Source organism: Adiantum capillus-veneris, chromosome 20, assembly GCF_014529385.1.
Source record: "Adiantum capillus-veneris isolate H3 chromosome 20, ASM1452938v2, whole genome shotgun sequence".
NCBI classification, from domain to species: domain Eukaryota; kingdom Viridiplantae; phylum Streptophyta; class Polypodiopsida; order Polypodiales; family Pteridaceae; genus Adiantum; species Adiantum capillus-veneris.
Window position 1 is genome coordinate 149,905,109 of NC_140950.1, and position 26,612 is coordinate 149,931,720.

At 38.8% G+C, this 26,612-nt stretch overlaps 1 pseudogene; it reads left to right on the forward strand.

Annotated features, from left to right (window-relative positions):
* Nucleotides 1-4,956: 4,956 nt before the first annotated feature.
* The window catches only part of LOC147433390 (uncharacterized), an 85,158-nt pseudogene continuing 63,502 nt past the window's right edge, over nt 4,957-26,612 (forward strand).

A 26,612-nucleotide genomic window follows, 5' to 3' on the forward strand; every position in this document is an offset into this window, starting at 1 on the left:
GTCATGCTTACGACGAGCATGGTGATTGCGGTGATGGTGATGGTGTGGGTGTGTGTGTGTGTGCACTAGGCACACACAGTGCATAGTGTACTCTTTGGTGATGGTGTGTGTGTGTTTAGTGTGATGGTGACCCCTCTTTATATAGGGGAGGAGGGGGGAGAAATTCTAGAATTTAGAAATGAAAAAATCATTATCTACATAGGCCATGTGACTGTGGGCCCCACTTGTCTGGCTGTGTGTATATGTGCCAGAACAGCAGTCTCATGAGACAGAGACTAAGAGAGAGAGATGGGTGGATGAAAAAAAGTGAGAGGTGACATGGAGAATAAAGTAATTACAAGAGGGGAGAGAGGGGAGTGTGTTCAAAGGTGAATTTGTGTGCAGATGTGTGTGAACACAAGAAAAAATCAGGTAACCACCGGGTAGGGATGGGTCTGTGGGCACCTTTTTTAGTGAAACTGAGTGTGTGTGAGTGTGGGGGAGGTTATTTAGCTACAAGACAAGAGACATGGCGCCCTTTAGAGAGAGGGGGGTATTTTGGTCATGGGATATGATAGGAGAGAGAAAGAGGGGGTGGGGTATACTATTTTGGAAGATAGGGTAAGTTGCATGTGAGTTAGGGTGCATTGTTGGTGAGTTATAATGCATTATTGGTGAGAGGTGGGGTAGCTTGAGAGGAGAGAGAAAGGAGAAAGGACAAGGGGAAGAGAGAGGGGGTTGACCTTTTGAGTGGAGGAGAGGAAAAGGGCACACGGCGGGGCAACAGTGAAGAAAAAAGGAGGCAAGGTGGGGATGGGCTACCCCGCAGGCATGAGGTGGCCTATTTTACCTTTCTTATATATTTACATAATCATACTTTATTTTTTTCTTACTTTTTCCAATGCCTTTTATCACTCCCTCCATAAGAGGGGGTTTTCATGGGGTGGGGACGAGAGAAGAGGGGTATGGGAGCTTGGCTTGTGAAAAGCCCCCATCACCCCCATTGGCAACAATGAGCTTTTCAATGAGTTGAAACCCATGTTGCCACTTTACTTCATCTTTAATGCAGTCTTGTGCTTCCACATAATACAAGTACTCATTCTTTCTAGAGAAATTAGAAGGTGGAACGAAATGTGCTTTGTCGAGATCCTCCTCTTCTTGTTTCTTTTTCTCTCGTCGCTCTTTTTCAGCCTGTTTTTGAAACTTCATATGCCTCTTACAGAATCTTCATCCTGGTTTACCTAGAGGGATCTCAAGAGGAACCTCCCTTTCTTTCAAGATTAATCTTACCTTTTCTAGCTCTTCCTCAGGGACCTCCCAATTGTTATCAGAGTCTAGGTTTATAAGGGTGTCAGACCACCCCTCTTGATCTGCATCATTTGACACTTTCGTCATTTTCAACGTGCAATGCAGAGATTTGGAATGTCTCTTAGAATTGTTCATCCAATATTTTCCATCCTATAATTGGTTGTACCATTCTAATTGGAACAATATCATATCCATCTAGGTCATAGAATTGAATTGGTCTTAGTAGAGCACAGGTGGATAATGTTGCCAACACATGAATCCACTCCAAGGGATCTATCAAATGTTCAGGGAATGGTTGTGGAACATAAGAACCATCTGATACACTTCTATTTCCATTAAGTCTTTCTGGGTTGAAATCCTTGTTGTGAGAGGCTCCACACATCCATAGGTCTTCTCTCCCATCAAATGTGGTAACTCTTGTTGCTTCAGAGGAAGCAGAATCAAACTCATGCACTGGAGACTGTGTAACATATGGATAGGAATGATTCTTGCGATTGACTCGTGTAATTACAGAGTTATGCCTTAGATATAGGTAATTATAACCCCAATCTTGAATCATTTGCAATTGGCGCATGAATGGTCTACCTAGGATCACCTCATAGTTGGTCTCCTTGCCAAAGTCAACAATGGCAAAGGTGTGCTCGTACTCGATCCCACATGACTTGACTAAGGCCTTCTCTAGTAGCCTTATAGAACTCTCCAGACTACCATCAGCTAGTTGTAGATGCATTTGTGTGCTCCGAATGACAGGTTTTCCCCATTTTTCCCACATCAACTTTATGGCTATGCTCACTCCATCCCCACTATCAAGTATGGCTGTTGAGACTACTTCATTTATCTCCATTGGAAGTGTGGCATTGCCTTGATCATCCTCATAGTACTGGCCCACTTTATTGATTGGAACCGGCATCACCTGTTTATTTTCTTGAGATGTAACATCTTGAGTGTGTACCTTTTGTAGTACTGTGTGCTTCCCCCATAAGCCTTGATCAGTTAAGCACCCAGCCAAATCGTTCCATAATTCTAGCCTAAGCTTTAGGAGATCAATTAGGGTAGGGTACATGTAACCGGTGTAGATAGTATAGCATGTAAATTCCCCATGTCCCTCTCTTTTGGTATTTCTCTTCTTGTAGATGGTATCTTTAGAACCGTGGAATGGCTCTCATACTCTCCCAAATAGGATGGCATTGTATGAAGAGTATGCTTACTACGTGTAGAAGCCCTTATTTGTGCTCTCCCTCATGGAACGGTAAGTTCTCAAAATCTTTTTCCAAAGGTTGATCAAAGTCAACCTCTAATAGTGGGGGGGTACCCATTGAGGACAATAGTTCTTGGACCTTATTGTGAACTGATTCACACATTTCCCTAGCCCAATTTTCATCAATCTCTGGAACATCCTCCCCATGAAGAAACCTATGATTTGGTCTAAAAACTTCCTCTGGTTGCATTTTGTAGGTCATTGGCTTATTTATTGGCTCTGGTGGTATAGGCTCACTCGATCCCCCTCTCCATGCTAGATGCACCCTCAGGAATGGTTTCTAACGTAGGCTTCAATGAGATAGGTCCTTTAGGAATGGCAGGTGGGGGCCCTTCTAACATTGATTGAGCTTCTCTGATCAATTTTTGATGTACAACAAGATTAATATTTTCTTCCTTCACTCTTGAAGCTTCTTAGGGAGATCTTCTAGAGCTACTATGTGACTTCTATGTGCCTCAATGGTTGCATCTAGGGTCTCATTGATCTTATCAACTATAAAATATCTTTTTGATCCTTATTTTGATAGATGTATAGTGCTTGCCATAGATGTTTAAGGACTAGACATGAAAGAAGGGTCTCGTGTTCTAGAACTAGCATATAGCTTCACATGTAGAGCCATTAATACTGGATTTCCTTCTATCTATGAGCGATAACTCTCTGCGTTAGAACATACAGATCATACCCAACAGCAGTCGAAAGGCCAAAAGATAATTATCAAAGCTGATGACCATAGCCAGAAACTTCTTACTCTAGATAGGATTCCTTGGTCTGAAGTTAAGTTACCTGAAGATTGGCATATTGATATTACTTCGACACTACTGATGTGCGCCCTAAACCATAGACCTTGACAATTTCAGATATGGTGCAACCCCATTAGTATGTGGTCACACCATTTGGCAAAGCCTTGCTGAAACTCAAGCAAAAAGTTGGGGAGCCTGTCAAGGCTCAACGCCGGCTGCAACGTTCCTTGTCCATTAGTCCATCGTCTTCAGCTGTTCCTTTATCTCAAATATTTCAACAGTGTGCCCATGACACCACTCTTTAGGAGGGGTGCAATGTTCTTTGTCAAGCATGCAAAAGGTTGTTATCTTCTGCACCTCCAGTTGCATCTCTTGCACCACCACTAGAGGATGAGCCTACACCAATTAAGTGAGTCCAACGTTCTTCAGGTCCATATAAAGCCTTTTATTATTTTGATGTTTTTTAGAAACCTCCTGTAGGAACCTCAAAATCCATAGAAATAGCTTCATACATGGTCCTAGCAGATAATGTAAAGCCTAGATACACTATGCACGCTAGGCAAACAAACTGGATCACTGTAGGAATGAGAGACCTATGGGAAAAATGTACATTAATAGATGCACGTGTAAATAGAGTACATATAGATACTCAACTTCTTATTGACCACTACAAAACCGATTTTCATAATACATTTAATGTGAAAAACACTGTACTTTATCAACTAGATGTCAAGCTAGATCAACTAGCCTCTATCTATAGCAAGCATACACAGAAAGATAGCCATACTAGCCCTAGTTCTTGGCCATCAACTTGTTGGGGTAAGCCCAACTTGTGGTGACAAAGTGGTGTCTATCTATGAGGCTTGCATAAATTGGTTAGACCGGAGGTCCCTAACACCTTAAGGTTTTGGGGTCTGGATGGCTAGACCAATTTGTGGAACGTCACAGTTAAGCGCATATGCGCGGAAACAATACTGGGATGGGTGACCTCCCGGGAAGTTGTTGCCCCCATGACCTACAACTGGTATCAGAGCCATGGTTCAAAGTACAACCTCTGAGTCCGTGGAACAGGACATGTTGATGTTGACTTCAACCTCTGAGCTAGCTCCCGGCCACGTTGAAGCTCTCAACCTCTGAGCCCAGAAAAAGACGAAACACGTTGGTACTCAAGGGGACGGGAAAGTCCCAAGTTTGGCTTAAGGGGGCGATTGTTGGGGTAAGCCCAACTTGTGGTGACAAAGTGGTGTCTATCTATGAGGCTTGCATAAATTGGTTAGACCGGAGGTCCCTAACACCTTAAGGTTTTGGGGTCTGGATGGCTAGACCAATTTGTGGAACGTCACAGTTAAGCGCATATGCGCGGAAACAGTACTGGGATGGGTGACCTCCCGGGAAGTTGTTGCCCCCATGACCTACACAACTCCCATTCCACAGTTTAGGTTCACCAAGTAAAGAAAAGAATTTATGTCGCCAAAACATATCCCATTGAATATGTATAGATCTAAAGAAGGTGAAGCCTCACCTAGTGCAGAATCCGTGGTAACCTCTGTCGTCACAGATTACACAATACCAAAAAATGATTTATCACACTGCATTAGGAAAGTGTGAGATGTCACTTATTTTAACATTGATAAAGTATATGCCATAGATATAGTGACAGTACTATAGTATATGTCTAATTGGGCATATAAAAAAAGATTAGTTGGTAGTTCTGCACAACAGGCTACTGAAATGTTAGCTGTAGGGTTTGTGGGTATTCTAAAGGATTGGTGGGAACATGCAACCCCTGTACAAATAAATTTGGTTGTGCCTGTCCAAGGAGTAACCCTGTAAAATCCAAATCCACATCTGCATATAGGCCCAAAGCTTACATATGTAGACGTAGATACATATCTCATCCCACTTCTTCACTTGCTAATAAACATATGTGTTTTATATGCAAACAGAAAGGGTATTGGGCCAAGGATTGCACTAAAAGGTCGAAGAAGTTCAGACACATGGAACTTAAAGAGAACATGTATTACACAATTGTTCTCTCTGTCATTGATGTTCTTTCTTCTTCTGAAGAATCTAGTTCTGAGTGGGAAACGGAGGCTACACCCATTAATGCTCATACATTTGATTACATTACCTGCACTCAATATGATGCAACCTACATTCCGGGGGAGAGGGAGAAGGTTTTCTCAATCTAAGCATTCTACATTATTGCAACCTCGCCAACCTCATTCATCTCAACCATGGTCTCGCCCAGCACCAGAAGATTCAACCAATGAATCTACAGAAGAACAAGAGCAGACATATTGGGAACCATGAAAAACAGAACCTTTTGTCAGAACAGGCACAAGTAAAGCTGCATCAAAGTTCATGGCTACTGCCTTTGAAACCTATGCAGAGTCTAGCAAACAGCATATGGCAATTACGCAAATACCTCTGTTTGCTGAGAAACGCAAAGGAAAGACCTTAGAAAAACATTTGGCCAAAGAAGTCCCCAATCCTAAGAACTTTCTACATCAGTTAATCACTGATAAAGTTAAACCTAGAAGTGTAGAAGAATTCCAGATTCCATTTTCTCCACACCACCACCAAGAAGGAGAAACCCAATAGGCACTAAATATGGTTATGAGACATCAGGTATTTACATTCCATTATGAGCGTAAGGAAACTACTTGTGCTTTGGTATCTACCATTGGCATGCATCATTTAACTGTATGTGATAATCAGCTTATCAATAATCTAGTTTTACCTAATCCTAAGCATGATAGGTTTCTTACATGGTTTCCAATCACATTTGAACATTAGGTATTTACATTCCATTATGAGCATAAGGAAACTACTTGTGCTTTAGTATCTACCATTGGCATGCATCATTTAACTGTATGTGATAATCAGCTTATCAATAATCTAGTTTTACCTAATCCTAAGCATGATAGGTTTCTTACATGGTTTGTAAAAGAAATAGAAAAATATGCAACAAAGATTACAGAGCTGACTACCAAGATTCTGGAGCATGCTAGTGATTATCCATTAGCATTCTGGGAACATGAAAACAACATGATCACATTGCCTTCTGTTCCAGATGCTAATCCTACAAAAGCATCACACAAAGACATGAGTTTAGCCGACTAGAAGCTCTGCAAAGAAGAGATTGATCCTCTTCTACAAAAAGGAATGATCACCCCATCATCTTCTCCATGGACGTGCAAAGCTTTCTATGTAAACAAGCATTCTGAATAAGTTTGGGGAAGAAAGAGTTTAGTAATCAACTACAAATCTCTAAATAAGTTTTTGATCTTGCCAAAACATCCAATCCCTCTCAAAGATGATCTATTAAGAAGAATCAAGGGATGTCAGATCTTCTCAAAGTTTGATGTCAAATCAGGTTTTTGGTAATTCAAAGTTCATCCTGCCCACAGGTACAAAACAACATTCATAACTCCTTTTGGGCAATATGAATGGACTTGGCCTTCCTTTTGGTCCCAACTGCTTCCTTATGTCAAGAGAAAGTTAGCAAGACTTTCCTGCCCATTGCACACTGCTGCATTACCAACATTGATGATATCCTCATTTTCTCTAAGGATATGGCATTCCATATGCACCACCTACAAGAATTCTACAACTTGCTACAGAAGTGCGGGCTGACACTATTCTTGACCAAATGCAAGCTTGTGACAATAGTTGAAGCTGATTTCTTGGGAATCTCTATTTGTAATCATACAATCAAATCCCAAGAGCATGTACCTTAATGTAGGACATCCTCAGCACTATATCACATGGAGGCCACGTCATCAAAAGTGATGGGATCCACGGTAGTGAGCTCAGGCATGCATCACGATGCATTTCGGGCCATTGGAATTTTTAAAAAAATCGAACTTGCGCGAATTTATCGAACACGGGCATGGGCGTTTCACAATATAACCACAAAAACTCGGGCACTAGCACAACATGGTCATGCGGGTGAGTTGGTCAAGGTGCTTGCTTACCAAGCACCAGGGCGTTGAAACTCGGGCAACCCCAAAAAAATTTGGCCCCTCCATTTGGCCTCTAGATCTGTGCAGCGAGAACACTGGCCACTGATCCCATCACTTGGGCTTCATGTATGGCCCATGTGATTTAGTGACGAGGGTAGAGGCCATCCAATTTCTAAGTGGTGAGTATATATAAGAGAATCATTTCAATTCTTAAGCCTATCTAATGACTAAATATAAGAGAACCATTTCAATTTTTAAACCTATATAATGATATACCATTGTCCTAAATACTAAATCAAATCTTTAAAATACTTAGGCATAAAAGTGTTCCAAGACACTTTTATTTACCAAACCCCGGTTATTAAACTATTGTTAATTAATAATTGATCATAGGTTTTTCCGGGGAAAATGCACCACTAAGTAGGCCGAGAAAGGGATAGGAGAGGACATGTGAACAAAGTGACTGGATGATTGGGTTACTCATATTTTGGTGTACTACCACTCTAAAGCAAAGGCATGATCAACATCCTGGCTTTTCTTTAGAGTCTTAGAGGACTCTCATTCCAATAGTTATCCTGATGTCAAATCAAATAGCTAACACGCTCTTACAAGTTGTGTAACTATGTCCTTTTCTAAAAAAAGATTGTTGCCACTTAAAGGCATTGTTTTTTCTTCGAGGGTACGGTCACGAATACCCACACTCGTTCTCCCCATGTAGGCAACAATGGAGGACGTTTGGACATACCACTCCTCTAGACTATCTACGATGGGACATTTATTAGGGGGTGGCAAGGGGATCAATGGTCCTCATTGTGCATGGTAGGGTTGGGAGGCTCATATTAATCGATCATCATGCACTAAACATGGACAAGCTTAAAATTTAAGCTCGGGTCCAACGAGCACCCGCGTTCTTTTTTGGTAGTCTCTTAGCTTTTTCGCTTATGAATGTATTTTCAAGTGGTGAGTATATAAGAGAACCATTTCAATTCTAAACCTATATGATGACTAAATGTAAGAGAACCATTTCAATTTCTAAGCCTACATAATGATATACCATTGTGCTAAAGAATAAATCAAATCTTTGAAATACTTAGAAATAAAAGTGTTCCAAAAGAAGAAGAAGAAGAAGGTGTGTCACGCACCTCCTCGCCTACACTTATCTCCTTGGGTCAGATGGGACGCTCCTCTCACATAGTCGATGCTCGTGGTAAGCCAAGTCGCAAAGAGGAATCCTCCTTGTAAGCCCACAACACCTCCCTCACACACACAGAGAGAAGCGGAAGCAGAAAAAGCAGAGAGAGCAATACCATTTTTTGACTCAAATCCCAAATTATGAGTGTGTCATCATAGTTAGGGAGCTTTGTGAGCAGCAGGATGAGCTTCAAGAAGCGACAAGTGGCCGCGATTACTAGATTGGGAATCAAATTCCATGCTTTGACCAGGTTCACCATTGCATTTTGGAAAGCTCCTAGTGATGTGTACTCTTGATTGGGGAGTAGTGGGAAGTTGTATGAGATCCTTTTGTCGTTGGCATTGAGGGCTTCCCATTGTTCCCACTTCCATCTCCTCTCTGTGGGGTAGTAAAGCGGGTCCGCTTGTATAGCTTTTAGGGCCCCTTTGTACATCTCATATAAAAATCTTTATTCCTCAAGTACCTGTGTATCCATGAGGGCTATTCTTGAAACATTTTCTCCCACTCTTGTGTCCCAAACTGTGGTGGCTTTTGGTCTCTTTTGTGCTTGTGAGATGAGCACATATCCAATGGCGCGCCAAGTATTGGATTTCTGCAGTAGCAGCAGTGACAATGCGGATCTCCGTGAAGTCTGTTAGATTCTGGTGGGCCGCAAATGAATTTTCTTTAAAGCGCATCCATGCCTAGCCAACTTCTTCTTTGACGAGCCTTACTATCTGTTGTGCCATGCACACCAATATCATCTGTCATATATGGGTACACTTGAAATCTTTCAGCCTTATTAGGCCACTCAATGTAGGGGATAGGAGCAATCTTCTTTAGCCGAATATGTAGGAGGAATGGATCTGAAGTGAACTTCCAATCCTCCCCATATCGTGCTTTCAGCTATGAGATATATATATCTCTCTCCTCTACATCTTTGTTCCCAAATAAGTCCCTTAGATGCCTCACCTGTTCTTCAACTTGGGTTTTTGCGTGGCGGGAACCCGTTGTAGAAGACTGGCCTACGGGCATTGTCATTCTTTTGTAGAAATGTTTTTGAAAGCATCTATGCCCTCAGCTTGCACTGGACTATGTGGGGGAGTGTGAAGTTGAGCCCAGTCTGGATACGAATGTGAACTTATGGGGTCCTTCGATGTACTCCCTTCATCAAGATGCACCGTGTTTTGTTGTTCTACTAAGGAGGCTCTAACCCTAGAGAGAGGTAGTGGGCTTCTAAGCCTAAAATCACGCAACCATGAGTAATTAAGCTTCCATTTTACTTATTTGTTATTGTAATTAAGATTAGGAATAATTTCCCCTCTCAAATCTAGAGAGAGGTGGGTTTTAAGAGGTTTTTTAAGCCTTTTCTAGAGAGATAGGTTAGGAAGGGTATCTATTAAGCTATGACCTATTGAACAGAGGTTAATTAGACTCTCATTCTCCCTTATATTAATTTTAACTGATAGGTTATTAAGACCAATTAAGAGGAAAGAGTCAAAAAGCAGTTTTTTACACTGTTTTTCACTTTTTCTAGAGAGATGGAGTAGTAAACAATTTCATTTTGTACAAACCTCCGTTATAGAGGTGAATTGTGTTATTTTTACATTCCTATCAATTTAGATTTGATAGTTGATCTCTGTATTTTTGTTAAACCTAGAGAGATGATGTAAAAACCCTATTTTTTAATTTTGTTAGAGAGATGGAGTAGTAAACAATTTCATTTTGTAAAAACCTATAGTACAAAGGTGAATTAGGGATATTTTTAAATTCCTATCAAGTTATATTTGATAGTTGATATCTGTATTTTTGTTAAACCTAGAGAGATGATGTAAAAATCCTATTTTTTTTCTTTTTTTTAGAGAGATGGAGTAGTAAACAATTTCATTTTGTAAAAAAATCTAGTACAGAGGTGAATTAGGGTTAATTTTACAGTCCTATAAAGTTATATTTGATAGTTGATCTTTGTATTTTTGTTAAACTTAGAGAGATAATGTAAAAACCCTGTTTTTTATTTTTTTTAGAGAGATGGAGTAGTAAACAATTTAATTTTTTTAAAACCTCTGGTATAGAGGTGAATTAGGTTAGTTTTACATTCCTATCAAGTTAGATTTGATATTTGATCTGTGTATTTTTGTTAAACTTAGAGAGATGATATAAAACTCTATTTTTTTACTTTTTTTAGAGAGATGGAGTAGTAAACAATTTCATTTTGTAAAAACCTCTGGTAAAAAGGTGTATTATGGTTAGTTTTACATTCCTATTAAGTTGGATTGGATAGGTGATCTCTGTAATTTAAAAAATCTAGAGAGATGATGTAAAACCCTATTTTTCTCACTTTTTTAGAGAGATAAGATATCAAGAAAATATATATTTTAAAAACCTCTTGTGAAAAAGTGTATTTAGGTTAGTTTTACCTTATTATCAAATTAAATTTGTTAAATACTCTCTATACTTTTAGAAAAGTTAGAGAGATGATATAAAAACACCACCTTTCTAGAAAGAGAGGGTATCAAGCAAAGTTATTAAGTAAAAACCTCTAGTGAAGAGGTTTAATTAGTGTGTTTCTTCATTCTTATTAAGTTAGAATAAAATAATACTCTCAACGTTTTAATTAAAGTTTAGAGAGAAGGTATTGAAACACTAAATTAGGAATTTTTAGTTCTCTAAGAAAATATCCACACCTAGATTTTTAAAATTACTACTAAGTTAAGTAAGTAGGAACATCCAAGTATTAACCTTGAAATCTTTCTTAAAAAGTTGTCTCGCACGAGAGATAGTGTATCTCTCCAAACTGAACAAATACGCTAAAAATTATTTATTTATTTTTTTCTTCCCTAATCTCGTAGAATTGAATTCTTACAGCATTTGTCAAGAATCCTTCTCACCACTTTAGTTTCTAAGATTAAGTTAACCGGGATGGCACCAAAGCTTACACGTAGTGGGGTGGTATACAACCAGGCCGGTCCAGCCAGCCTCCCCCTACACGGGTCGAAGAAGTCCCGGTGATGATGGAGGAAGAGCCTCTACAAGTTGGGTCTTTTTATAGGACTAAGTTCTTTATTTTAGTTTTTTTAAAAGTCATACGAGTCCCTAGTTTGTTTCCCCAAAATGAAAACATCGACGATAAGAATTGGTTTCTCTAAACCAAAGGAAACACGGTTACGTTCACGTATTTACATTCAAGTTGAAAAGAATGTCTTCCATTAAATTACCTTTTTAGGTTATAACGTTTCTTTAGTAAAACCATCAGGTCAATTCTAAATCAGGTGATTTTGATCCCCAGATGATTGTACCTGACGGACGGAATCTTAGGCACTCATAACTCTTATGGCGTTTCAACACGAGTGCTCGACTTTTTTGATTTCTCTGCCTCTTTAGTTTACCTCATTTTTGGCCAGCCTTGCCGAGGTAAATAAGCTACCAACTCCCTTGGGCTATGGGATTGGTAGTGTATATATGCCCTCCAAGAATTGGATCACACTCACTTTGAGTGGGGGTCCCTTGGTGCTTTTGTTTTAAGTCTTGGTGACGGTCTCAACAGGGCCAAGCCAGGATTTGAATAATCCAACTCTTAGGTTGAAAGAATTACTTTTTTCAAAGTATAAAATGTATTAGATTTTCTAAGCTATAGACCACTCTTTTCAAAGAAGGGGGTCTCGGTTATCTACAAAAACTAATGTTTTCCCCCAATCCTTTTAAAGGTTTCTTTTTCGTTAAATGGTAGACAAGGTTAAAATACTATCTTCCATTGATTGAAGGGCTTTCTGAAATCACATTGTGAAATTACTAAAGTAAAGGAATACATTTTTTAAATGTCTTAACAATGTGGTAGTAATTAGTTTTTAAAAAATAGGTGCATGCGGGGTGGAAAGCGGGGGAAATTGGATGTCCTTGTGATACCATTTCCATAGTGCTAGGTGGACCCGATAAGTCGGGTGCTTTCCAACTTAAGTTAAGTTTTCTCTAGGTCTCTCTTTTAGATTGAGTCCCTCATCTTAGAGGGAAGTATGGTGGCTGTGTCCGTGAAAGATCAGGAAAAAAGAACCATGCCTTGAACCAAGGATGAAGTACCTCCACTTTCCCACCGCATGTCTGAGCGGATTGAAAGTGTTGATGGGAATTAAAAGACTATTTAGATGACCATTCTTGAGAGAGAACTAGGTTAGGTTCTTCTAGGTCGTATCCATTGGATTTGGTGCAAGTCCAGGGTGTCGTCCATTGGATTTCCTTACAAGCCTAGTCAACTATCTAAAGGATGTCCGACAGCGGTAGGTTTTCTGTGATCGCAATAGGTCGGGCACCTCACACCCCAACACATGAAGCTATAAAGATGAATGAGTTCTTTGCCTTGAAGCAAACTTGCATAACCTTGGAAGAATATTACTCCAAGTTTGTGACTCTGTGGAGGTATGCGCCAGATGTAACAGGTGACCAACAAGTGGCGTGTTTTTGTCAAGGTCTCATTGAGTCCTTGAATACTAGCTATACGACCCTAGTCAATCCAAGATGCACTCATAAGGGCAAAGCCTCTTGCAAAAGGGCTTACTTTTACCCTTGTAGGAGAAAACCCATCCCAGAATGCTCAAGCACCATAGTTGAGGTGTAACCAAGCAAATCCCGAACCTACTCCATTCAGGCCTCGTGTTTACTCCACAAATTAGGCTAGATCACCACGTGGAAATTGTTTTGGATGTGGAGAACATGGCCACTTTTAGGGAGATTGTCTCAAACTTGTCCAAATAGATCAACAAGCACCTGGGAGAGGTGGACATGGTGGACGTAATTAAAATGGTGGGCGTAACAGAAATGGAGGACAAGGAAGAGGACGTGGAGCAATTGCCATAGTGAATGTTGTTAATGCGGAGGAACCCACTCTTGCAGATTAGTCTAGGAGTCGGACACTTTTTTTTTTCTGATAGATACCTAGGTGTAGGTATCTCCAAGATGAGGGCATCTTGAGCCTTTTTAAGGTTGACCCTTTTTAAGGGGGGTTGAATGTAATGTCCCCATTACTCAGTCTTGTACATATATCCAAACCTATCATGTGTTGAAGAATATGATGTTAAAGAATATTTCCATTGTGCTATGGGCGGCTGGACACTGACTATACTTTGTTGTAAATATACTTTGGATAATAGTTCAAAGACAAGAAGAGAAGAGCAGCTCGTTGAATGGCTACTGCTGCAGGGTAACGATTCTGTGTGTGTGTGTGTGTGTGTGTGTGTCTCGATGTGTGTTGGTGTGTGTGCGTAGTCTTCTTTTCTACCTTCTCCATCACTTGCGCACTCTACAAAGTGGTATCAGAGCTCAGTTTAAGGAGCCACAGTCAATACACAGATTTCCGCAGCTCTGAAAAACAGCAAAAAAGAGAGGTTTTTTTTGTCATAACTCGCTTACCCGAACTCGGAATGCAGTGATACAGGAGTCTATCTTTATGTTTTTGGGCATTCCGGACGCATTGGCATACTGAGATTTGCAAAATCTGCAATTTTTTGTAGCAAACAGCCAGCTCACACAAGCATAGGAGATTTCCAGTTTTGCACTCGACAGTAGATTTACAGGTTACAGGTGAAGAATTTAGCATTTACATAGGTTTTGGAGAGCGACATGGAGCTTTTGCATCATGATATTTTGTTATCAAAGATTATGTTTGGTTGTTGTGGGTCCGTTATGGACAGCCGCCTATGTAAGAAAGGTTGTGGGAAGAAGTTGAGGCGGTTATATTGTCAGATTGAGTACTTTGTGGTTATGTATGGATATGCGGTTAATGTATTTTGGAAAACTGCAGCCTTTGTGAGGTTCGAGTGAGGTTTTTTGAAGCCTTGCCTTGGGAGCTTTGGTACCTTGGCAAGGTGGATTAGTTACTGGAGCGAACCCCCGACTGGCCCCGCGAAAGACCTCATATGTCGTTTACGACTATGGAAAGAAGGTGGATGTATGGATATGTGGTACATGACAACGTATGGATTGTATTTGCATATAGGTCCATGTGGACATTGTTTTAGAGTATTTATGCATAGTATTGAGTCAGTCTGTGGAAAAATTAGTTAGTGGATTTTCCCTTGATAGTGAGAGATTTTGTGTCAGTGTTTATGAGCACTTTGGTTGAGATTGTCACTTGAGATATTGTCAAAATACAAACGAAACTCTGCCAAAATTTTATCAAAATCCTTTGGAAGCAATTGAGAGAGTGAAGATGGCAGAAAGTTCAACTGAAGTCACACAGATTGTTGGAGAGAAGCTGACCAGAGGGAACTACAGCATATGGTCTTACAGGATGCAGAACTTTATCATGGGCCAAGGTTTATGGGATTACATTACAGGTGAACAAGAGTGTCCCGAGGTTGGTTTGGAACCAAATAGAGAGAATGTTGAAGCACATAAAACATGGCAAGCAGGAGTAGAAGCTTACTAGAAATGGATCGAGAATTCAAGGAAAGTGATGCATTGGATTTCACTATGCATTAGTGACTTCTTTATACCACATGTGAAGAAGGCTCAATCTCCAAAGGAAGCATGGGAGATACTACCAAGAATGAACAACTTCAATACAGAACCACGAAAAGTTCACTTGAAGCAAAGGTTACATTGTCTATGGCGAGGAAATAGATCCATATCAGATTATGTGACAGAGATAAAGGAAATACAGGAAGATCTTGCGAGTATGAATGTTGAAGTTCCAGATGATGACTTAGTTTCGGTGACATTGAATGGTTTGGGACCGGAATACAAGTCATTGGATACATCTATATCTGTTCGAGGACACATGTCTGATTTTGAAGAGTTAGTAAACCTTTGTTTGCAAGAAGAGGTGAAGTTAGGCAAGTCAGGTCCTTCTACATCAAATAACTATTCCAGAGATCAGATTTTTTACTGTAGAGGTCGTGGAAACAATAGAGGTGGAAGAGGAAACAATGTTGGAAGAGGTCAATGGAAAAACCAACAAAGCCAAAGTTACAATGATTATAGCCAAAGAGGAAGGGGGAGATCCCGATCTCATGGATGTGGAGGTGGACGATTTGTACATCCTCAAAGAGATGGATATTGTAACAGATGTGGCATTTATGGTCACTTTGAAAGAGAATGTTACACAAGGCTAAATCAAAATCGTGATCATGGTGGAAGAGGCCGAGGTTATGGTAGACATGGAGGAAACTTTGTTGGATACAATCCTCATGGTCAAAGTATATATGACAATAGATCAAGTGGACATTTATTTCCTATGGAGCATGTTGTTGGAAGCATGGTGGAGTCACATCATACAGATGATTGGTATTTAGATAGTGGTGCCACAAATCATATGACATATCATGGTGGATGGTTTGACAGAAAAGAGAAGTTAGAAGAGGATGAGTTTGTCGCTACAGGTGATGATACTATGCATCGGATTACACATGTTGGTTCAGTTCCATTGCTAGAAAAAGACGGGACATACAACACATTGGGAGATGTTCTATATGTGCCTTCAATCACAAAGAATTTAGCATTAGTTGGACAAATCACAGATCAAGGGTTGCAAGTCCGTTTTAATTGTTATGGATGCTTCATAGAGGAGTTTCACAAAGGCAGGCCAGGTAAGATATTGGCACGCGGAAGAAAGAAAGGTCGCTTGTTCTCATTGGAAGCTGGAGATCCATGTTTACACAGTGATATGTATGCAAACAAATCAGCTACTCAAGATAATTGGGCAGAGTTATGGCATAAGAGGATTGGTCCTGTCAATTTTAGAAGACTAAAGCATATGCAATCAAATCAAATTGTACGTGGATTGCCAAAGTTTGGCAGATTGAATGTTGATCATGTTTGTGAAGCTTGTCAATTTGGAAAGAAATCTCGTTTACCATTTCCAAAGAGGGAGAGAATTTTCCAAAGTCCTTTGGAAATTGTTCATTCAGATATTTGGGGACCTTGTGATCATGCAGAGTGCACCACAGTTCAAAAGATCAAAGAGGGTGCGTTATCTAGTTGATAGATTGACATACAACGGCTACATGCGTACACATTATGCATACATGGTTTCACCTATGCAACATAAAGAGCCTACATGTTTTCAAGAGGAAATTGGAAAATCAAAATGGGAGTCAGCTATGGATGATGAGATGGATGCTCTTGTGAAAAATGACACTTGGGATTTGGTTCGCTTGCTAAGTGGAAAGAAAGCAATTGGTTCAAAATGGGTATACAAAGTCAAGTGCAAGTCAGATGGTAGTGTGGAAAGATACAAAGCGAGGCTTGTTGCTAAAGGTTATGCACAAACAAAAGGTCTTGATTATGATGAGACATTCAATCCAGTTGCAAAGATGACAACAATCAGATTGGTGATAGCAATGGCAAGTATGTTTGGTTCAAAATTACGGCAAATGGATGTGGATAATGCATTTTTGAATGGTGACTTGGAAGAAGAAGTTTATATGATACTGCCAAAGGGTTATCAACATCCAGAGTTTCCATATTATGTGTGTAAGTTGAAGAAAGCATTGTATGGTTTGAAGCAAGCATCTAGAGCTTGGTGTGAAAAGATAACCAGATTCTTGAAGAAGATTGGATTTAAACAGTCTACTGCTGATCATTCATTGTTTTTGAAGCATGTTCATGGAGAGATCATCGTTATTGTTATCTATGTTGATGACTTGATTCTCACTGGAAGTCATGATGAGCAAATTTTGCATGTCAAGAAGAGTTTGTTGAGAGAACTCAACATGAAGGACCTTGGTGAGTTGAGATATTTCTTGGGAATTGAAATTGTCAATACATTATCAGGAATTTGGATGATACAAAGACAATACGCATTGGATATGCTTGAGAAGTATGGAATGACAGCGTGAAAACCGGTTGATACACCTCTTGATCAAAATGTGAAGTTGTTTGATGATGGACATTACATTGAGGATGTCACTATGTACCGCAAGATGGTTGGAAGCCTTATTTACTTGACAATAACAAGGCCAAATTTGAGTTATGCAGTGGGTGTTGTGAGTCAATTCATGCAAAAGCCATGTAAAAGTCATCTTAATGCAGTGAGACGGATTATGAGATATGTGAAAGCCACTGTCAGTTATGGAATGTTTTATGAAAAGAATGGGAAGCTTTGTCTTTATGGTGAAACAGATGCAGATTGGGCAGGAGATTTTATGGATAGAAGATCTACAAGTGGTTATGCATTTTCCATTGGCAATGGAAGCAATCAACTACAGCATTATCAAGTACAGAAGCTGAATATCGTGGAGTAGCTTTGGCAGCATGTGAAGAGTCATGGTTGAGAGTACTTATGGTAGACTTTGGTTTTGACTATCTTGACAGTATCATTATATATTGTGACAATATTAGCAGCATCATGTTGGCAAAGAATCTAGTTTACCATGCTCGCACTAAACACATTGAGGTACATTATCACTTCATTAGAGAAAAAGTTTTGGTAGGTGAGATTGATTTGGTGTATGTGAAGACAAATGATCAGGTTGCGAATATATTCACAAAAGCTCTTGGAAAGGAGAAGTTTTGCTACTTTCGTGAAGCATTGGAAATTTATCATATGCAAGCTCACTCTGAGCTTGAGGGGGAGTGTTGAAGAATATGATGTTAAAGAATATGTCCATTGTGCTATGGGCGGCCGGACACTGACTATACTATGTTGTAAATATACTTTGGATAATAGTTCAAAGAGAAGAAGACAAGAGCAGCTCGTTGAATGGCTGCTGCTGTAGGGTAACGATTGTGTGTGTGTGTGTGTGTGTGTGTGTATCAATGTGTGTTGGTGTGTGTGCGTAGTCTTTTTTCCTACCTTCTCCATCACCTGCGCACTCTACATCATGTACATATTTGCCAAATGAATAAAGATGTGTCTTTTTCAACCATTCTTGTGCACATGTGTATCCCCGTACAAATCTATGCACATCTTAAATGTCTAATTAGTTAACCAATCTAGAAGGGTTATTTAAATGAATAAAGGACCTTAGGATGTTCGATTTAAATCAATAAAAGAACCTTAGGATGTGAGTGGATAAGAGGATAAGCTTGAGCTTATGAGGCATCTCAAGCTGGGGAAAAGGAAAGTCAACTTTATCCTATTTCCTATTGGTCAGAAAAGGGGCCAAAGTGGGCTACCCTGTGAAAGTTAATTAAAAAGGGAGGCTAGGTAATTAAGGCAAAGGGTAGTTTGAATGTGATTGGCCAGGAAAAGGGGCTTTAGTGGACTAGCTTATTAGAAAAGGGGCTAGCTGATTAAGGACCAAGTCATGTAAGGCAAGTTTGACAAGTGGGAAAGAGGAGGTAAAAAATGCACATTTTTTATCCTAGGTGGACGCCCAGTTAGCTTGCCACTTCATCTTTTCCTGCCCAATCAGCTTTCCATGTGTGCCTAGCCTACCCAATCACTTTCCCAGTTGGCAGTCCAATCATATGAGCTGAAAAAGGTTATAAATGGGCTCCCCCCCCCACTTAAAAAGTTTCATAGCTTGAATCCAACCACAATATTGAAGGAAGGCCATCACCTAAGGTAAATAAATGGTGAAAGTTAATTTGAGTTAAGTGATTTATTTACCTTAGGACATGAAGGAAATTTATTTAGTCCAAATACTAGATGCTACTTTCCTTTGCCATACGTATCACCATTTTCTTTGCAAAATTGTTTTATGTGCCAATGACACCACAAAGGTGGTTCATGGGCATGCAAAAGGGATTATGATGCATAAAATTAAGGTAGGTAAAGGGGGGGAAAGTATTATGTTTTAACGTTTGACCTTACTCTTGGTATGAGACTATATATATATATATATATATACACACACACATATATATGTGTGTGTGTGTGTGTATATATCTATATATATACATATATATGTATATATAGATGTATATATATATATATATATATATATATATGTATGTATATACATATGTATATGTATATGTATATATGTATGTATATATATATATATATATATATATATATATATATATATACACACACACACATAGACATACATGGCTATTTTCATGTGAAACTTTTAGAAGACCACCTATCAAAGGTATTAAAAACTAGTGTTAAGGACAATCCTTTTTGTACCACCTTTCCATGCTATTAACCTAAAGTCCCTCATAGTGCGAAAACTTTGAAAGTTGGCAAAGTGCCAAAATTATAGCCTTGGTATTGTGAAGCTTTCATAGTACTTAAGTGTGTAGGGGATGTTGCTTACAAGCTAGCACTACCGAAACATTCCACGGTCCATTCTCTACCCATGTCAGTCATCTTGTAAGAGGTGGTAATTGTTCATGCAAGTCTCCACCCAACCACAGTTATTATAGTAGCTCAGTGTGCCCCTGACCACCCATTGGACACACCTTTTATAGTTTCACTTAGAACCACCCTTTTATTGGCATTAATGCACACGTTAAGATCGCATGTTGGGATCTTATAGTTTAATCCTTTGTACTTTGAGAGTAGTATGGGCTTGTAGACACTTCACATTGCCTGAATGCACTCCATGCACATCCCGTTTTTAACATTTTTATACATTCTCTCTCTAGAATCCTAGTGAGAGAGGGTCCGTTTTGTACTTGTAAATGATTATTATTTTGACTAACGTAAACTAGAATCAAAATAAACCTTTTTGCAATTCTTTTGACTAACGTAAGCTAGAGTCAAAATAAACCTTTTTACAATTCATTACATTTAGCCTATGCTTCCTTGTGCTTTCTCTCTCTAGATAGCTACTTTTTAGAGAGAGAAAACTTGTGAATAATACTAAAATATAAAATTATTTAAACCTCTATGTATGAGTGTTTCAATAATTAATCTTTGCACCTAATCAATTTCTGTAGATTAAGTGAAAAAAATAGAGAATAACTGCTTTTTAAATGCTTTTCTCTAAAATATGCTTAATAAGTATGTGGTTAAACATGATAATACTAAAATATAAACTCATTTTAACCTTTGTACATGAGCTTCTCAATAATTAATCTCTACAACTAATCAGTCTCTCTAGATTAAGCCATAAGTAGGCTAAAAACCCACCTCTCTCTAAATATAATGATCTCCCTAAATATAATGAGAGATAAGGGTAATTAAGAAGGAGGAAGATTGCATGTATAAAAATTACCACAAAAATCAGTAATTTAGCAAGCCCATTTCTCATGATTGCATGAGGTTAAGCTAAACTCTAATTACCTCTCTCTAGGATTATGAAAATCACTAGAAATGGAGAAATTAGGATAAGGTTTGGGACTATGGAAGCTTGATGATCAGTAATGTACCTTGTATTCTTGAGTTGAGATCTCCTCACTCCTCCTATCCACTAAATTGAAGCCCCAAACCATGGTTTTATAGAAAAAATAGAGAGAATCCATCCCACATGACCTATCAAATCTATCAGGAAGCTCTCTATCTCAAAAATGTCCTTTTTATATCTTATCTACATTCCCTAGCTGACTCAAAGTACCCCACATGTCATAATAGTGCTTAATGTTTATTTACTTCAGGTCCATTAGCTTGGTTTTTCCCGCAGTGGATAATTCTAGCAAGCGGGTTAGCTAGTGACCTTCTGAGAAGGAGAAGGGGGGAATTGGGATGAAGTTCAGTTAGGGCAGTCTCGGCTTCATCTTTCCACAGATATTAATTTGGATTGTTTTTCCCGTTGATAAATTTTTTATGTAATTTGATCTTTCGCATCTTGGTCACATTTTAATTAAGCAAGACACGACTTAAAAGCCGTAGATATTTGTATTAACATATCCTAACGACCTCCTAATTTCTAGGAAAGTAAGTCCAGAGACCTAATTGGACTGTAGCATGTTCTCGCAAAATACTAAATACGCGACTTTGATTGTCGGCCCGAAAAGTGTTTCGTAAATCTGGTCTTGAGTTGCCTGATTCTAGCCGAAAATAAAATGGTCCCTATTTTTAGGACTAGAATTCAAGGAGAAAAATTTATTGGTCCGAACGTCTTTTTGGCCTATTTTGGGACCTAAATCTGTAATGAAAATTTCTATAATTTTTCCTTGAAAATTGGAAAATTTTTTATTGGATCAATGAGTCTTCAAGGAGTAACATCCGTGACCAGAGCTATGGTCCTGGGATAACAGAACAACAGATACATCATTTTCAGACTTAAAGAAAAGAATTTACAAAGATACGACTAGGGAATTTATCAAAGGACGGAACATTACAGTCAATAAGGCAGAGCATCTCAAACAAAGAGGGCTCTTGCAACCATTGGAGATTCCCAATGTGAAATGGGAAAGTATCTCCATGGATTTCATTGTCGAATTACCCACCACTAATCGTGGGTATGATATTATTTGGGTAATAATTGATAGATTAACTAAAATGAGTAGGTTTATTCCTACTAAAATGACAATGAAGACACCTCAATTAGCTCGACTATTTATTGAGAATACATATCGGCTATATGGACTCCATGCCAATATAGTGAGCAGTAGAGATCAAAATTTTAACATTCACTTTTGGAGAGATCTGTTCCAACATTTGGACACCGTGCTGCTTAGTCTTAGTACTGCAGATCATCCAGAGACGAATGGGCAAACTAAGTGCATCAATCAAATCCTAGAAGATATGTTAACACTAGGTTGGTAATGGGACACTTTTATGTCCTGTTAAGTGACCATTTTCCTTGAAATATGTCAAGAGTTTCAAAATGTATTTTGAGGTTCTATCTATCTAGAAAGTTGTCTCATGAGCTGAAAAAAACTCGACATTTTTTTGGAATACCAATTCCATCTTTAACCTTGTCCTTGCACAACATTTCACAATCTAAACTGTGTGAAAAAACAGGTCCTTTTTTTTGGCTTTTTTCAACTTTTTGCAACTATACCACTCTAGAATTCATGTTTGTGAGGTCTATAATGCTAGAGAACTATCTTTAGTAGTTGTCAACATGTCCTGATGCTTCTAGGGAGAAATAAATGTGAAAGTTGTAAATTATGACCAAATTACAAAAATTGCCAAATCTTATTTTTTAGCCAATTTTAGCTCTTCTATGATTTTTTGGGTGGCTTTCATGATGTCCAAATGCAGTTTTGATTTTCTATGTCACATATTGTAACATAAAGCTAATATTCCTTGAGTTTTGGGGCACCTAATACCCTATTTTGTATAGTAGACAACGATGGTTGATTTTCTCAATTATGGAAGAAAACGAAACATTCTAGTATATCAAGTATAGCTTTTTCAATATTGTTTGTTTCTTGTGACGACTACATGCATTTTGTAGGTAGTAACCATATCTAGTCATAAGAATCAAATTTGGCTAGATATTGAATAGTTTCTATGGGATTCTACAACTCATAATGTTGAACCCAGTTTTTTCATGTTTGCTGTATTTAGCACTTCATCTTTGTCCCCAAGATTTCCCTTGGTAAGAGATGTATTATTCTTTTGACATGCTCCATGGCTCCTTATCAACCTAAAGGACAATAGGGAACTAAGAAAACATGCATATATTATTTGTATTGAGCGTGGCTATAGAAACTTTGATGATATGTTTGCAAAATGGTAAAAATTCAACTTTTTTGTACCTATTTCTTTTGGCAAAACAAAAATTAGTGAGTGAGAAGCAATCATAAGTTCTGATCACCAACCCATTGAAGTTAACTAGGGAATTTATCTCAAGTCCTACAAAAATCCCTAATCTTAGTTTTATGCAACAAAACGTAAGAAATGACTATTTTGATGAAAATGTACTGGTCCATCAACTTTGGAGGCTTGGTGTGACCAAAAGGTGAGAAATTTTACAAGTTTTTGATTTTTTCCATGTGTAGTAGGCCTTGAACTATAACCTCATGAAAGGATTTTACAAAATGAGTGGATCTACTATGGTTTTGGAGGTTTTTTTCAAAACCCTGAAATGACACTTTTATGTCCTGTTAGGTTACCAACCTAGTGTTAAGGAACTATGTAAGTAAATCTCAAACAAATTGGGAAGATTACCTTCCAATTCTCTGGAGTTTGCTTATAATAGTTCTAAGTACATAACTATAGGATTTAATCCATTTATATTTATGTATGGGTTTCAACCTAGGTCACCTATTATGGTGGGGTTAGCTAATGAGCGTATATATCAAGAAAAGGATTTTCTATAGGATCATTTTGATATGCTTAAAGTATCTTGTCTAAATGTTCATTAGGCACAAGATTGTTATAAGCACTATGTAGATGAAAACAAGTGACGAAATGAAGAAGGCGATCAAGTGTTTCTCAAGGTCCCTAAACATTTAGAATCTATGAAATAGGACCAACGCCTAAGCTATCTCCAAGATATTGTGTACCTTTCACAGTTCTTAAGAGAGTAGGCCGTGTTGCTTACAAGCCAGACCTACCAGAGCATTCTCAAATATATTCAGTGTTTCATGTTAGTAGTTATGGAAATGGCTACATGATAATGAAAACATTATCGATAACGGTATTCTTCTAGAACTCATAGAAGCACCAATTCTACCATGTGAACCATAATGTATTCTAGAATTTCATAAGCAACACACGCATTGTCATGTTAAGTGCCTAGCTCTTGTCGAGTGGAAGGACCATCCTATCGAAGGTTCCACACGGGAAAAACTTAGCCTTTTGTGAAAATGGTTTCCTACTTTTGTTTTTGAGGATGATAACTCTTTCGAAAGGGAGGAGTTATACAATGGTCCTTAAGAGGTCCCTTTATCATGTTTTCTATTGGTCAGAAAAGGGGCCAAAGTGGGCTACCCTCAGAAAGTTAATTAAAAAGGGGAGCTAGGTAATTAAGGGAAAGGGCAGCTTGAATGTGATTGGCCAAGAAAAGGGGCTATAGTGGGTTATGTTATTAAAAGAAGGGGTTAGCTGATTAAGGACCAAGTCAAGTAAGGCAGGTTTGAGACAACTGGGAAAGAGGAGGTCAAAAATGCATATTTTTGATCCTAGGTGGATGCCCAGTCAGCTTGCCCCTTCATCTTTTCCTAACAAGTCAGCTTGCCATGTATGCCTAGCCTGCCCAGTTTGCAATCCAATCATAGGAGCCCAAAAATCTTTTAAATATGCCCTCCCCCACAATTAAAAAGTTTCATAGCTTGAATCCAACCACAAGATTAAAGGACGGTCATCACCTTGCGAAAACTATTGAGGATATTTTCCATACATAACAAAATACTTGCGTGATGGCTCCTAAGCGTGTACGATGAGACCCTAACATGCAGACGGTACCTAGGGATGCTCCCTTGGCATCCACACATGGAGAAGAAGATGTCCGAGCGGGAAATGTGGTTGGTGCTCTAACTTTTAAGGTTATTTACCATTTATGTACAAATATTTTAATTTACGCTAAGGTAAATAAATAGTGAAAGGTAATTTGACTTAAGGTAATTTGAGTTAAGTGACTTATTTACCTTAGGATAGAAAGGGAATTTATTTAGTCCAAATACTAGATGGTATTTTCCTTGGCCATACTTATAACCATTGTCTTTGCACAATTTTTTTATGTGCATCAATTGAAAGGGATTGCCAATGATGCCACAAAGGTGGTTCATGGGCATGCAAAAGGGATTATGATGCATGAAATTAAGGTAGGTAAAGTGGGGAATATATTCCGTTTTAATCGTTTGACCTTACTCTTGGTATGGGACTATATATATATATATATATTTATTTATTTATTTATATACACACACACACTTATATATGTGTGTGTATACATATATATGTTATATTAGAAAAAGGATCTCTAGCTTTGTAATTAGGCTAGAGAGAAGTGAATATTTTACTAATTTTTCATTAATTTAGAGAGAGTGTTTGTCTACTAAAAATTAAGTTAATCCCTCTGGTATAGAGGTTAATCATATTGTGCGCTCCTTGTCACACTGTCGAAGCAAAGGACTTGCCGATACACCGTGTGCGAGCCACAAATGGCTCCAAGCACACAACAAGCCTAAACTAGCAAGCTCAAGAGAGCAAAGGGTGTGTCACTCACAGCTCTACGCTCGCCTTCGTGGTGGATTCCTCGCTGCGATGAAGAAGAAACTGCAGTCGTGCCGCGCTCAACCGCTTCGCCGCCGTCGTGCCTTCGTAATGCTCGATCGCACACACACTCTCCCCCTCTCTCTCTCTCACATACACACACACACAAGGAGGTGAAGAAGAAGAAGATGGAGATGGAGATGGAGCAAGAGCACTCTTCTATTGCACAAATGAGAGAATGAGTGAATTTTAGGTTTAGTTGGCTTTTATATGAGCTCACCCCATTCACACTTGGGCGCCCATTCTTAGCCAACTAATCCCTTGAATGTCCCAGTTAGAGTGTGCCTCTCATCGGTGATCACTCTTACCCTTTTCCTATTGGTCCGACAAGCCCGGTACCTGACTCTACCAAATACATAATACATGTCCGTGGTAGGTGATGGGGTGTCCGTGAGCCGTGAGGGTTAACATGCCCCCCTTCCTGATGTAGATTCCGTCCTCGGAAGCTATTGAGTTGAAGCTGGTTCGTCGAGGTGGAAGAGCATTTGAGATGAATGTCCTTAGCCTTCTTCAGTCACTGCAAAATCAAACAACATTGGCACAGTAATTGCATTCTCTTAAAAAGCATATGCAGTTTTAGGTAGACAAATTGATTGGTAAAAGAATTTCAAACAATTTGTTAGCAATGAACATTAAATTGCAATGTAATCAAATGCATAAACAGATGTAAAGGTAGAAAATTAAACAAGTCTGGGGTCGCTAATTTGACGGTCGAAAGGCACTAGAGATCGAATATTAATACCATGGGTAAGCTTCTTAATTATCTGTGGTCAATTAAGTTGTTTAATCGCGAGAGCCAAGTATTCATGTTTGAGGGCTGACTAGAGGCTATATCTAGAAGACCTTGTAGTTAAGCTACCATAAAAGGAATTTCTCATGAAATCATCGCCTGACTGATTACTTTTTCTTTGACCCCCCAAAGTCTTTTCACATTGATTCAATTATGATGTGTGTGCTTATTTTGTATGCCTTGGGTTTTTTGCTTTTCAAGGAAAAGCGCCCACACTGGGAACCTCTAGGGCTCTAGTACCATAGGCGATACATGTGAGTGAAGTACCAATTTAAGCAGGGATTTCTCTTCCAGCTTAAAATTTTACATTGTGGCACTTTGATTTTTTGTTTGTTCATTTTCAGCATTTTAATTTTGTAACTTTGGGGGGTCATATAACATTGTTACCCTCCCCAGGCTCAT